This window comes from Leptonychotes weddellii, chromosome 12 (assembly GCF_054177405.1).
Source record: "Leptonychotes weddellii isolate Sample4059 chromosome 12, ASM5417740v2, whole genome shotgun sequence".
NCBI classification, from domain to species: Eukaryota; Metazoa; Chordata; class Mammalia; order Carnivora; family Phocidae; genus Leptonychotes; species Leptonychotes weddellii.
In genome coordinates this window covers 57362558-57375759 of record NC_138380.1, presented here as the reverse complement: position 1 = coordinate 57375759, position 13202 = coordinate 57362558, and the positions used below count along the sequence as shown (strand labels likewise).

Genomic DNA, 13202 nt, shown 5'->3' with positions numbered 1-13202 from the left:
CCCTCTCATGTGCTCTCTGTCTCTCTCATTCTCTCTGTCTCAAATAAATAAATAAAATCTTTAAAAAAAAAAAAAAATACTTTTCCCAATTATTTTGAACCTCTTTTGTTAGGTTTTTTGCTTGTTTTTTCACTTAAAAATTTTTTTTATTTTGACATAATTTCTGACTTACAGAAAACTTTTTTAAGAGTACTACAAAGAATTCCCATATACTCTTCACTCAGATTTCCCAAATGGTAACGTTTTGCTGTTTTATTTTCTCTGATACAGCAATTTTGTTTTCAACTCTTATGAGAATAAACTGTAGACATAACGTCCCCTTCTACCACTAAATACCTCAGTGTGTATTTCTTAACAAGGGCATTTTCTTACATAACCATATAATTATCAAAGTCAGGAACTTAGCGTTGTTTGAATTCAGCTATCTAATCTACTAATTCTGTTCACATTTTGCCAATTATCCCTATAATGTCCGCTCTAGCAAAATAAAATCCAGGTTTATGCATTACATTCAGTCATTATGTCTATTTGGTCACCTTTAATCTAGAATATTTCTTGAGTCCTTGTGTTTCATGCCGTTGGCATTTTTGAAGAATACAGGCCAGCTCATTTATAGAATGTCCTTAATAGTAGTTTTTTCTTTTCTCATGGTTAGATTCAGGTGACATGCTTTTGGCAGAAATGCCACAGAAGTTATGTTGTGTTTTCAGTGTATCCTATTAAGAAGCACATAGTACTTACTTTTCCCATTACTGGTGATGTTACTTATCACTTGGTCGAGACGGTATCTTTCAGGTTTCTCTCTGGTAAAGTTGTTATTTCTTCCTCTCAGTTAATTTTTTCCTGCAGGGCCACGATCACCGCAGAACAGTTTTTCTGTGGCCTTGTCCTTACCGCTCTTTTGGTGTTACAGCCCTTCTTCCAAATAGTTCTGGGAGTCTGCTGGGCTTAAGAGCCTGCAGAGCCTGTGCTGCTTCAGCCAGCACCCTCTTGCCCTCGTATAAAGCTGCACTTCTTGCTGCTAAGGCTCACTATAGAAATTTCGCCTATTCATCCTACTCATTCACTTATTTTTTCAGTCATGTTTGTTGAGTACCTTCTATGTGCTACGCATTCTGAAGATTTTAGGCAAGTAAAATAAACTATAGAAATTGCTGACCTCATGGAGCTTAATATCTAGTAAGACAGGCAATGAAAAAATAATAAATAAATATATATCAGATCATAGTCTGAACTATGAAGAAAAATAGGGCAGGATAAGCAGTATGGGAGATGCTGTGGGTTGGGGTGGGGAGGTTGAGTGGGCAGGTGGAAGTTTGTATTTATAAAAGATGAAAAGGAAAATCCTCTTTAATAAGGTGATATTTGAGCAGTGACCTGAAGGATGTTAAGAAGCAAGTCATGCAACTCTTTGGGGAAAGAGCACCCTAGGAGGAAGGAGTACCAAGTGTAAAGATCTTGAAATGGGAACACAGTTGGAGTGTTTATATCATGGCAGGAACTAAGTGAGCAAGCTGGTGAGTGGTGGGGGTAGAGATGGGAGCAAACCAGGTAAGGCCTTGCAGGTCATAGATTTTAGATTTGACTGTAATGGATGAATTTTGGGCAGAGGCTTAATATGATTTGATTTATGTTTGGGAAGGATCACTCTGCTGGGTTGGGAGTGGACTGAAGTGGGTCTAAGTTGGGAATCGGAAAGCATTTCGGAGACCATTGCAATGTTGTAAGAGAGGAAAAGGTTTTGAGGTAGATAGTAAAAGTTTGGTTTTAAATGGTCTGGAGTTTAGTAATGTTGGGACTAGAGATAAAAATTTGGGACTCATCAGCCTGTAGATGTTATTTAAAGCTGTGAAACTGGATATGCTATCTAGGGAGTAGTAAGGTGGTTCTAGCATTTCAGAGGAGATGGAAATCACATGGCCAATGGGATAGGAGGAGAACCAGGAGTAATGACCCAGAGGCTAAGTAAGGAAAATGTTTCAAACAGAGAAAGTGAGTAACTGTCAAATTCTGTTTCTAGAGTCAGATAAAGACCTATGTCATGTGGCAAATTATCCTAATGCAGTGGTAGACTCCTGAGTATACTACCAGGCAAGCCATCCCAAAGGTTATAGGAGAAAAGGTTCATGGACAAAATGCTTATATTACATGGTTTATTAAATAAGAGGAAAATACATGGAGAAAAGCAAGGGGAAAAATACAAGATTAGTTAACATGCTTATGATAGAGTACAAGTTGGTGGAATGATCACCTGAATCCTGGGGTACACGGAGTTTGTATTGTATGTCCTGCCTCTCTCTGCCTTTTCAGCCTTCCCTGCTGAAGGTATGGTTATGAGGACCAGAGCCCACATAGGCAGGACCCGGGGCCAAACACACACTCTCTTGGACAGATCCAGAGATAAGTATGCCTGGTTACAGCTTTAGTTCTCCACTTAACCTACAGAATAGCCATGGGTTTTGTGTGTTTCTTAGGCTGTGGACACATGGAGCCAGAATAGGTGTAACTGATGGGTGGCCATACTGAGGCCTCATGATCAGAGAGAGAAAGAGATAGAAGCAGTCATATGAGAGAGCTAGTGTCTTTTGTAACCTAATTTGGAAATATACACTGTAATTTCTGCATATTGTTCACACAGACCAATCCTACTTAAATTTAAATGTAGGAGGGCACATTCTAAAATTGTTAATACGAAGGGCACTGATCATTGGGGGCCATCTTAGAAGCTGCCTATCACAGATGCAGAGATTATATAGCATGTTAGTATACTATACTAACAGGGAAGTGACCAGTGGAAAGGGAGAGTTGACAATTGAGATAAGGAGAGAAAAGGAAGCAGTTGCTGGAGCAAGGGCTTTGAGTACAAGGCTAGAGGGGATGGGATCCAGCACCAAGTGAAGAGATTGAGTAAATATGAGTAGCCATAGTAACCAGAGGGAAAAGGATATATACAGATGTAGGTAGGTTGTTAGATGTGGTGGTCAGAGCATGTGCAACTTAGTTTTGAATGCTTCTTGTTGTCTCGGTGAAATGGGAAGCAAAGTCATTAGCAGAGAGTGGAGGTGGGGGAGATGTTGGGAGATTGGGGAAGAGAGGTTGGTATAAAATAGTTATTTGGGAGAATGAAGTGGACTAGGGAAATATTGGCATAATATTGTATGTGTGTATACATATATATATATTTTATTGACAGCTATAAAGGACCACTTGTGATTAGTGGTAATGAATTAAACAGACCAGTCAACATAGTTGTGTGTATGTCTGTTTTTTTTTTGTTTTTTGTTTTCGCCCCGCATGGTTCAAATTCCTTGGAGCAGGTGCAGAATAGGTAAACATCAAAAGCAGCTGCTGTGCTGCTGATGTGTAGCTAATATGTGGAATAAATAAATAAGGAAAACTAGGTGGGGAAACTGAACAGTTTTCTACATCTTTAGGAGAATCTTTATGTTGTGGTATAATTTCTTTGTTGGTAGTGTTGGGAATTCTGTGAACTTCAGATAAATTGAAAGTGCAAAGTATAAATCAAAAGTAAAACATAAATCTTGAGAGTTTTTTAAAAAAATTATGTTACAACTTTTTCCCTCTAGTATAATTTCCCATTTCCTTTGTTAATCTTGGAGTTTCTGATGTGTAATTGTGATTATATAATTTTCTTTTCTTTTTTTTTTTCCCCCGTGGTTTCTTAGTAGAGTTAGAGCTAATAGCTTGAAAAATTCCTAGTTCTGGTGATTTTTAATTATCTGTTTTGCTTTAGGGGAGAACTGTTAGTTATTTCTTTAAAAGATTTTATTTATTTACTTGAGAGCACAAGCCACTGTGTGTTTATGTGTACTAGTTGGGGGGAGGGGCAGAAGGAGAGGGAGAAGCGGACTCTGCTGAGCAGGGAGCCTGATTCAAGCCTCCATCCCAGGGCCCTGGGATCATGACCTGAGCTGAAGGCAGACGCTTAACAGACTGAGCCACCCAGGCGCCCCAAGGGCAAAAGTGTTATTAAAGATTAATGTATTTCTCATAAATACATTACATAAATACATTTTTCCTTTTAACTTAATTTCCTGTAGGTTATTTTTGTCTGACTAGTCTAAAAGATTCCTTTACCAAATATCACTGAGTACTATGTTTGAGAAGGGGTTGTTTTGATAAGATATACTCCTGACTCTCCATTTAAGTGTTTTTGGGTAATACTTAGGTAGTTTCAGAAAGAAAGTATATTGATTAATAGATCTGTGAAGAATTTTTCATCTTCCATTGGCTTTATATCAGTTGAGTCTACTAATAGAAAAATAAAAATAAAAACAAAAACAAAAAACCCTGCTTAATATTCATTGGTTAGATGGTGGATTTTCTCTTCTGGTTAAGTGTAATGATGGTAATTCTTAGTATAATAATGTGTAGCATGATCAGTATATAATTTTCTGGTCCCTTTTTGGGTCATCACACTGTTGCCAGCCTGTGTTAATTAAAGCCTGGGTTGAAAAAATAAACAGTGACATGTGATTTGGTCCAAATAATTTAGATTTTTTGTTTTTTAGTCTCTTTCTAGGTGTACCATGTTCGTAGTCCTTTTTAATTTTTAGTTTTGTTTTTCTCTAAAATGGGGTCAGCAGCTTGTTAGAAGTGTCAGTTCTTCACTATCCTAATGGGAGCTTTCATGACTGCTTAATTATTTTAATTTTTAAGGTCTTTCCCCCTATATAACTGAACTCTTGCTACATCTAAAGTGATTGGTAGATAAATAAGTTTTAAAAAATGTTCAACTCATAGTATTTATTATTTTTAAAAGATTTATCCATCTATTTTGAGGGAAAGAGAGAAAGCAAGCGCACACACGCGAATCAGCAGGAAGGGCAGAGGGAGAGGGAGAGAGAATCCCAAGCTGGCTCCATCTCAGGACGACCCAAGCCAAAACCAAGAGTCAGAGGCTCAACTGAATGCACTACCCAGGCGCCCCCACAACTCATAGTATTTAAATTAAAATGTCAGTCTTACCTATTTCAGTATTTTTTTTTTTTAAAGTGTTGCTACTCAGAGTAGGGTCCATGGATCCACAGCATTAAGCAGTAGCATTTATATAACCTGGGAGCTTGTTAGAAATGCAGAATCACAGACCAAGTCCCTTCTGAATCAATCTATTTTGACAAAATCCCAAGATGTTTCATATACACATTAAAGCATTAGCTCTGTTGATAATACAAAGAAGTAGCCCTGCAATGCTTATCAGGGTAGCTAAACTTGAATATTTTCAAGATTATCATTGGGCCCATTTAGCACTAGTTTATTCAGAAGGATAGAAGAACAGAATCACAGCTTGCCACCAAGGCAACCTCATGCCTTCCTTTTTGTGAGTCTTTGTAGTAGTCCCTACAGCAAGCAGCTCACAGTCATTTGGGAGCCATCTTCTTTGGGCTATGTCATTCTCCCCTACTTATCCCCATTTATTGTTACTTTCAGTTCAGATGCAGTCTGCCAATGGGGTCCTTTTTACCATAAGCAATATTTCCAAGTAACACAACTGATACTCTTTATCAGGTTCCCAGAGTAACAAAGGAGAAACTTAAACAAAAATCAGAGTCTAATGAAGCAGGGGAAAGGGTTAACGGAATCACTGGGGATCCTACTAGTTCTCTATACTGAGGACTAAGAGACAAAGGGCTCTAATGCATGAGTCCCTCTTGGACCTGCCTTCTGTTGACCATAGCAATAGCTATTATGTACATAAACCACTGAAAGTATTGAAATTTCTTTTTTGTATCCCGCGCCCCCCACCCCCGCCAGACTTCCCTGTTACTGTCTTTTGAGTCATAGATCCCATCAGCATTTCTGTCTCTCTAGTGTTGCTCTTTTTACCATCTAGAGAGGATTGAAGAGAGATTTGGTGAGCACAACTTTCTCTGTGATGTTGATGTAAACATTAATTACTATTTAAACGAATTTCTTTTGTTACCTTGATTCTATAAATATTTAAATGTAAGATTTGGGGCTAGCAAACAGGAGGATGTACCAGATATAGTCTCTGCTGTTTTTATATAATAGGGGAAAGAAAACATGTAAAATAAGAGCAAAGAATAACGTTTTTTAAGTGAGTTATAAATTCTTTGCTATGGGTGTATTGAGTACATCATACCTTATTGGCAAATCTAGGTGACTTGTGAGTCAATTGCATGTTCTCTTTTTGTAGCTGATTTCAAGAGGTTCATTGGTGCATCAAATTGAACACACCCAAGGAAGGGTTGAAAGCGAAGAACTTTTTATTGTTACAAGTAAGGGGACAGGGAGATAGCTCTTATAGTACTGTCTCCCATGGGGTTAGTACAGGAAGCTTTTATTCAGTATTAGGGGGTGGGGGGCAGGGAACTTGTATGGGCACTTCTGGTTCAATTGTACATGCTTAATATGTCAGCATGCTAGTGGATACATCATATGTTCAAAAAATGGCAGAAAACTCCACCCATAGGAGAAGATTTTAGTATTATAATGAGCTAAGTATAACTTTATGATAATTCAGGGGGCTTTTGTGCAGGTCCTCACCTCCAACCCAGCTCAAACTGGCTCTCCTAAGGAGCTGTCAGGTAAGACACACCTGGCAAGACACACCTGTCAGGTGAAACACCTAGTTGGGTGTTTCCTTGGCTGGAACTGTCAGTTCTGCAAAATAAAACACACTCCTTCCCTGCTTTTGTCCCTTTTCCTCCCTTTCTGCTGGTAATGTTCAGCCCTCTTATTTGAGTAACTTTCTGTTGCATCCTAGCTAACATTTTGATAAGCAAGCAATAGGCTGCTAATCCTTGCACTAACATATATATTTCTGAATATATTGTATTTACCTTACTGCTTCTTAGTTCTGTGAAATTTTAAGGTATTTATGATTTTTACCACATTTTATACTATTAGATTTATTTATGGGCTATTAATGCAACTTTTTCTTTGCATTTAGAAATCACTTTTTCAAGGCTCCTATTATGTGTTTGCTTTTTAGTGTTATGCTCCTGTTCATTAAAATAAGCTCATCGAGGAACTGGAGGGTATTATGCTGAGTGAAATAAGTCCATCCGGGAAAGACAATTATCATATGGTTTCACTCATATGTGGAATATAAGAAGCAGCACAGAGGATCATAGGGGAAGGGAGGGAAAACTAAATTGAAAGTAATCAGAGAAGGAGACAAACCATGAGAGGCTCTTAACTCTAGGTAATAAACTGAGAGTTGCTGGAGGGGAGGTAGATGGAGGGCTGGGGCAATTGGGTGATGGGCATTTAAGAGGGCATGTGATGTGATGAGCACTGGGTGTTATATTGCAACTGATGAATTATTGAACTCTCCATCTGAAACTAATGATGTACTATATGTTGGCTAATTGAATTTAAACAAAATTTAAAAAATTAAGCTCATCGAAGCAGAGATTACTTTGTGTTTGTAGAGACAAATTATACTTATGAAAAATATTTTCAGCACAAAATCATAAATTTTGTTTATTTTTAGAAATGGGTGTAAGACAATTTAGAGATATTTTATATATGCATAAAATGGGTATAATCTTATTTATTTTTTTAAAGAGAATGTGAAGTAAAACCTTGATGATTTTTTTTTTATTCTGTGGTAAATAATCAGTGGCAAATACTTTTGTCTGTATATCTGTATGCACATGAGAAAGCAAGACAAATCTGGAAGAATACACATCAAAGTTTAAAGTATGTTTATCTCTAGGTAGTATGATCATGGAAGATGTTTTCTTTAGCTCATTTTGTTGCCAACTATGTGAATTAGGGATAATAAGTTGGTTAGAGGTATAGTCTTGAATGATTGAAGCCACTATACCTATATAAGGATTGGAATCTGTGGATATCTTGTTTAACAAGTTCCTGTGTTTTTTACGTAGGGTCTAAATCTCCTGTATGTTTCTGTTTCTGCCATGGTTGTGGCTGATATTTGGTGTATACAAAATAAATATTAATGCTTTTTAGAATACAGATAATTGTCTGATGTTCTCTCCAGTGGTCTCAGATTTTATAGTGGAAAAGATTATCACCTGAGGTACTTGATTTTTTTCTTTTTTTTTTTTTTTTAAGATGTATTTATTTTAGAGAGCACGTGTGCGTGCTGGAGGGAGGGGCAGAGGGAGAGGAGAGAGAGAATCTCAAGTGGGCTCCCGCTCACCAGAGATTAATGCCCCGCTTTATCTCAAGATCCTGAGATCATGACCTGAGCTGAAATCAACAGTCAGTGGCTTAACTGACTAGCCACCCAGGAACCGCCTGAGGTGCTTTTTTATTTTTTATTTTTTTTTAAGATTTTATTTATTTATTTGAGAGAGAGAGAATGAGAGACAGAGAGCATGAGAAGGAGGAAGGTCAGAGGGAGAAGCAGACTCCCTGCCGAGCAGGGAGCCCGATGCGGGACTCGATCCCGGGACTCCAGAATCATGACCTGAGCTGAAGGCAGTCGCTTAACCAACTGAGCCACCCAGGCGCCCTGAGGTGCTTTTTTAAAACAGATTCTTGGGTACTACTCCTGAGATTCCCAATTCAGTAGGTCTGGGGTGGGGCTCTAGTATCTACAGTTTTAAAAGGTGCGTTGGGATTCTCTTGCAGAAGGTGGGGAAGATCATCCTTTGAGAGACATTGGTTTAGAAGGAAGTAAAATTTGAGAGAGATAAAGAATGGGTAGGCGGTTGTCATGCCGGAGCTTAAGACAGCTGCAGATATAGGTCATGGAAAGGAGCCAGGGCAATGTAGAATAAAGTATACTTTCTGGTATAAGGTGGGTAAGACTCACAATAAGATTTTTAAAAGTTTAGACTTTTTTATTTCTTATAGAAATGGTTGGGAACAAGGCAAGAAGAGATAAAAACTAAACTCTGAAGACAAAAAATAATGGACCAAGACGATAGAAGGTTGAGACTCGAGGCAGATGGGAGCTAGGGTGTAAACTTCTAAACAGATGCACCTCTTCTTGCTCTGGTTCTCCTACTGTCTTCAGGGCTGATTTTTCTGAAATTCACATCTGTTCATATTATTCCCCTATTTAAAATTATTTTGTCCCTTTAGATTAAAGTTTGCACTCACAGGACTCTTTTAGATTTCATAACCTGCCATTTGAATGACTTTTCCAGTATTAGAGGGCTTTCACTTACACTATTGCCTCTATCCAGATGCCTTCTATTCCACAAATATAATCTAAATGTATAGGTGTTAAATTAGTGTTTACCATTGTCTTATCTTGTTAGGAGATTTGAAAAATCATTTTTTATTAAAATATTTCCTATTAAATGTAAGTAGCATATAAACACAAAAGTTGCAAATATATAAGTACATAAAGTAGAACAATGAATTACTGTCCTTTATCTGAATTCTTCTTTTTGCATAGGAAATTACCATTAACAGTTTGGTCTGTATTCACATCTTTCCCTCTCTGGTACTCTCTAACCCCCATACAGGTGCTATTCATTTAACTTTATTATATTACATGAATACATTTTCATTGTAGAACATATCAGTAAAAATGAACTAAAGAAAACATCTTCCATGATCATACCACCTAGAGATAAACATACTTTAAACTTTGGTGTGTATTCTAGACTTGTCTTGCATTCTCATGAGCATTCAGATACACAAACACATTTTTTAAAACATTTAATGGCTGGTAATATGCAAACTTTTTTTTTTTCCAAGATTTTATTTGAGAGAGAGGGAGAGAGAGAGCGCGCGTGCACATGAGTGGGGGGAGGGGTAAGGGGAGAGGAGAGAGAATCTCAAGCAGATGCCGAGTTTAGCATGGAGCCCGATGTGGGGCTCGATCCCACAGCCCTGAGATCATGACCTGAGGCGAAATCAAGAGTTGGTCATTGAACTGACTGAGCCACGCAGGCGCCCCTATGCAAACTTTTCTTGTGACCTTTATACCTCTGTTATCACTGTGGTATTGCCCTGCTCCTGATCCAGGATCCATTCATGTATTACTGTGTTGCTTTTTGTGTCTTAATCTCCTTTAACCTAAAACAAATTTTCTGTCTTTTTGTGTCTTTCATGACCATGTGTTGAAGAATATAAGCCAGTTTTTAGAATAACTTGTAAAATTTCCCTCAATCTAGATTTGTCTGGTTTTTTTCTCATGATTAGATTTAGTTTAAACATTTTTTGGCGAAAGTACTATGTTGATGATGTTTACCTCCCGTTATACCACATCAAAAAAGTATGATGCCAGTTTATTGAATTTTTGGTGGTAGTTAAGGTGGTGTCAACTAGAACTCCATTTTAAAGCCATTTGTTTTTCTTTTGTTAATTAACAAGTAATCTGAGGTAATAACTTTGAGACTTTGTTAATATTCTGTTCCCTAATAGCCTTTTGCATAGTGGTATTAGGGTTCTTGTCAGAATCAGTTATATATGTAGCTCCAAGATGGGGATTTTTAATTCTGTCATTCCTCTACATTAATAGGCAGCATTTATTTTGTAGAGAACTTCTCCCTTTTTTCCTTTTCAGTTATTATTGTGCTCTTATATGTTATCATCTATTACCTGATTACTCTTTCTGATACTTAAATTGTCCAAATTTGACCAGTGAGAGCCCCTTCATGTAGGCTCCCATGTACATATGTGAATACACACATCACATATGCATATGCTCATGCTCTCTGTCTCTTTCTCTAAATAAGTGGGATAAATACCATGGGACTTTTTTCCCCGTTACTTGCTGTATTTCACTCATATGTTAACCCGTTAATATTGAGATTCTTTTCATGTGAGTACAAATGGGATATATTATTCTTTTTAATGGTACATAGTTAGCTATAGAATGGTTCAACCATGGTATCTTTATTTTTCTTTTTGTTTCTAGTTTTTCACTTCTACATAGTACTAACAGATAGGTGTCATATATATTCATGTAATAACTTCTGTGGGATAGATTCCTAGAAGTGAAATTGCTGAATCAAAAGATAAGTGCGTTTTAACTTTTAAAAAGACAGAATTGCCAGAATGATCTTCAAAAAGATTGTACCTGTTGATATTCTTACCAACAGTGTACAAAGTACTTGATAACTGCATATTAGCAAATTTTCTTTTAATCTTTTGGAAACTATCACTTTATTAAAATATGCGTTCACGTTATGAGTGAAGTTTGGTATCTTGTGGCCAGTTGCATTTTATGTTCTGTTACTTGCTGTGCATTTCCTTTGTCATTTCTCAGTAGGTTTGCTTGTCTTTTTCTCATTGATTTACTGGAATTCTTTTTGTTTTAATGTTAATCCTTTCATTGCTATATGTGTTACAAAGATTTTCCATCCTTGCAAATATTTTTTCCACCCTTTCATGTACTTTGAAACTTTGTGGTATTTTTCATTGTTTATATAATGTTCATTTTTTATACAATTAGAGCTGTAGATCTTTCTGTACTACTTTTTAAGTTCCAAAATGAATTTTTATATAAAATTAATCCACAGAAGGGGAAATTTTCTAAAGCATAATAGGAAGCTAGTGTTGCTGGTTTGTTTGTTTGTTTGTTTTAAATTCAGGTGCCTAAGTGACAGACTTCCATATTATTTATTTGAAGAGACAGAGCACAAGTTGAGGGGAGGGGCAGAGGAAGAGGGACAAGCAGACCCCCTGCTGAGCGGGGAGCCCAATGCGATGCCGCAGGGCTGGATCCCAGAACCCTGAGATCATGACCTGAGCTGAAGTCAGATGCTTAACTGACTGAGCCACCAGGTGCCCCTTCTTTTTTTAAATGTACTTACTCTTAAGCATAATAAAGAGAAGTTTTTAAGTTGAGATTTTGTTAAAAGATAGTATTTGAAATACTGCTTATTAAATGTATAACTGTCTAATTACTTTTCAGAGTACTCACTTCATCTAAATGTAGATAAATTTGTTTTTGAAATCAAAGGGTTCCAACTTGTCACTTAGTATAAACACCTTTGTGACAAAATCTTATACTGACTTGTAACAGTAGGGTACCCCTGACTGTGATGTCAGTTATCCTGATACACTGATTGCACTGTGTCTGAAGAAAAATGTCACATAGGTGTCATAGTGCATGATAGAGCGAGCATTAGATGATGCACTGCCCTTTCCAGCAGTTACCCTTCAGTTTAGCTGTTGTGCATTAAATGAGATAAGGTCTACTAAGAGATGCTTTCCCCCCATTCATTTTCAGTCTGCTGTTAACTAGCCCTAGACCATTTTTATTTCATATTATATGCAAAAATATATCCTTATGAATGTTTATTGAGTAGTAAAGAATGTTCAAGTTACAACCATTTGAACTTTATAAGTCAGCAGACACTTTGGTTCTCTTACACTTTAGGACATATTTGTTACAGGTATCATACATCTTTTCTCACGAACAACAGTCTTACTTTACAGTCTTTTTTTTTTTAGTGAGTAAAAATCAGAGGTCTTCGTGATAGGATATTAAGAACAGAAAAAATGTTTTAAGTTTTTAAATGACAACTTTTGGGTTCCTGTTTTTTTTCTATACTGAGAAATAATTTAGGAGAGATATTATTAAATACATTTGTAGGTCATTTTAACTCAGCCTCAGAGATGTGGTTTGTCCAAAATTACATAACTCTAAAAGATGGAAGACTGCAGGTCTTTTGCTCCCCCGAGACAAGTTGAATGGGGAAAATTCCCACTGATTTGGATTATCCATACCCTTGTATAATTCAAAACAACTGTAAATACGTTTTATATCATTTTTCCTTAAATGTGATTTGTGTAAGTTGCATGTGTTACTCAGAGATTGATCCTAATCAGATGGCCATAGAAACATATTTTTTCTGTTTACACATTGGAAAACATGAAAACACTGTATGAAACAGGTTTTATATGTCTATAATTTTATTTTATATGGGTACCCAAATGAAAAATATTTTTCTGTGATCTTATTGAAGATGCAGTTTTGCATCTTCTACTCAGAATTAGGTAGGTAGAAGGAAATAAAAGTTGTTTTTATGTTTTTAAACAGATTTTATTGATTTTATTTGAGAAAGAGCGAGCACGAGTCAGGGCAGAGGGAGAGGGAGAAGCAGACTCCCTACTGAGCAGGGAGCCCGATTTGGGGCTCGATCCCAGGACCCTGAGATCATGACCTGAGCCTAAGGCAGATGCTTAACTGACTGAGCCACCTAGGTGCCTGGAAATACACATTGTTTTTGTTTTTGTTTTTTTTTATTCTTATGTTAATCCCCATACATTAAATCATT

The 13202-nt window shown here is 36.9% G+C and overlaps 1 protein-coding gene across 10 annotated transcripts in view; it reads left to right on the top strand.

The window, feature by feature from the left end:
• The window catches only part of PHF14 (PHD finger protein 14), a 195611-nt gene that overhangs the window by 18127 nt on the left and 164282 nt on the right, over nucleotides 1–13202 (top strand). The window lies entirely within an intron of this gene.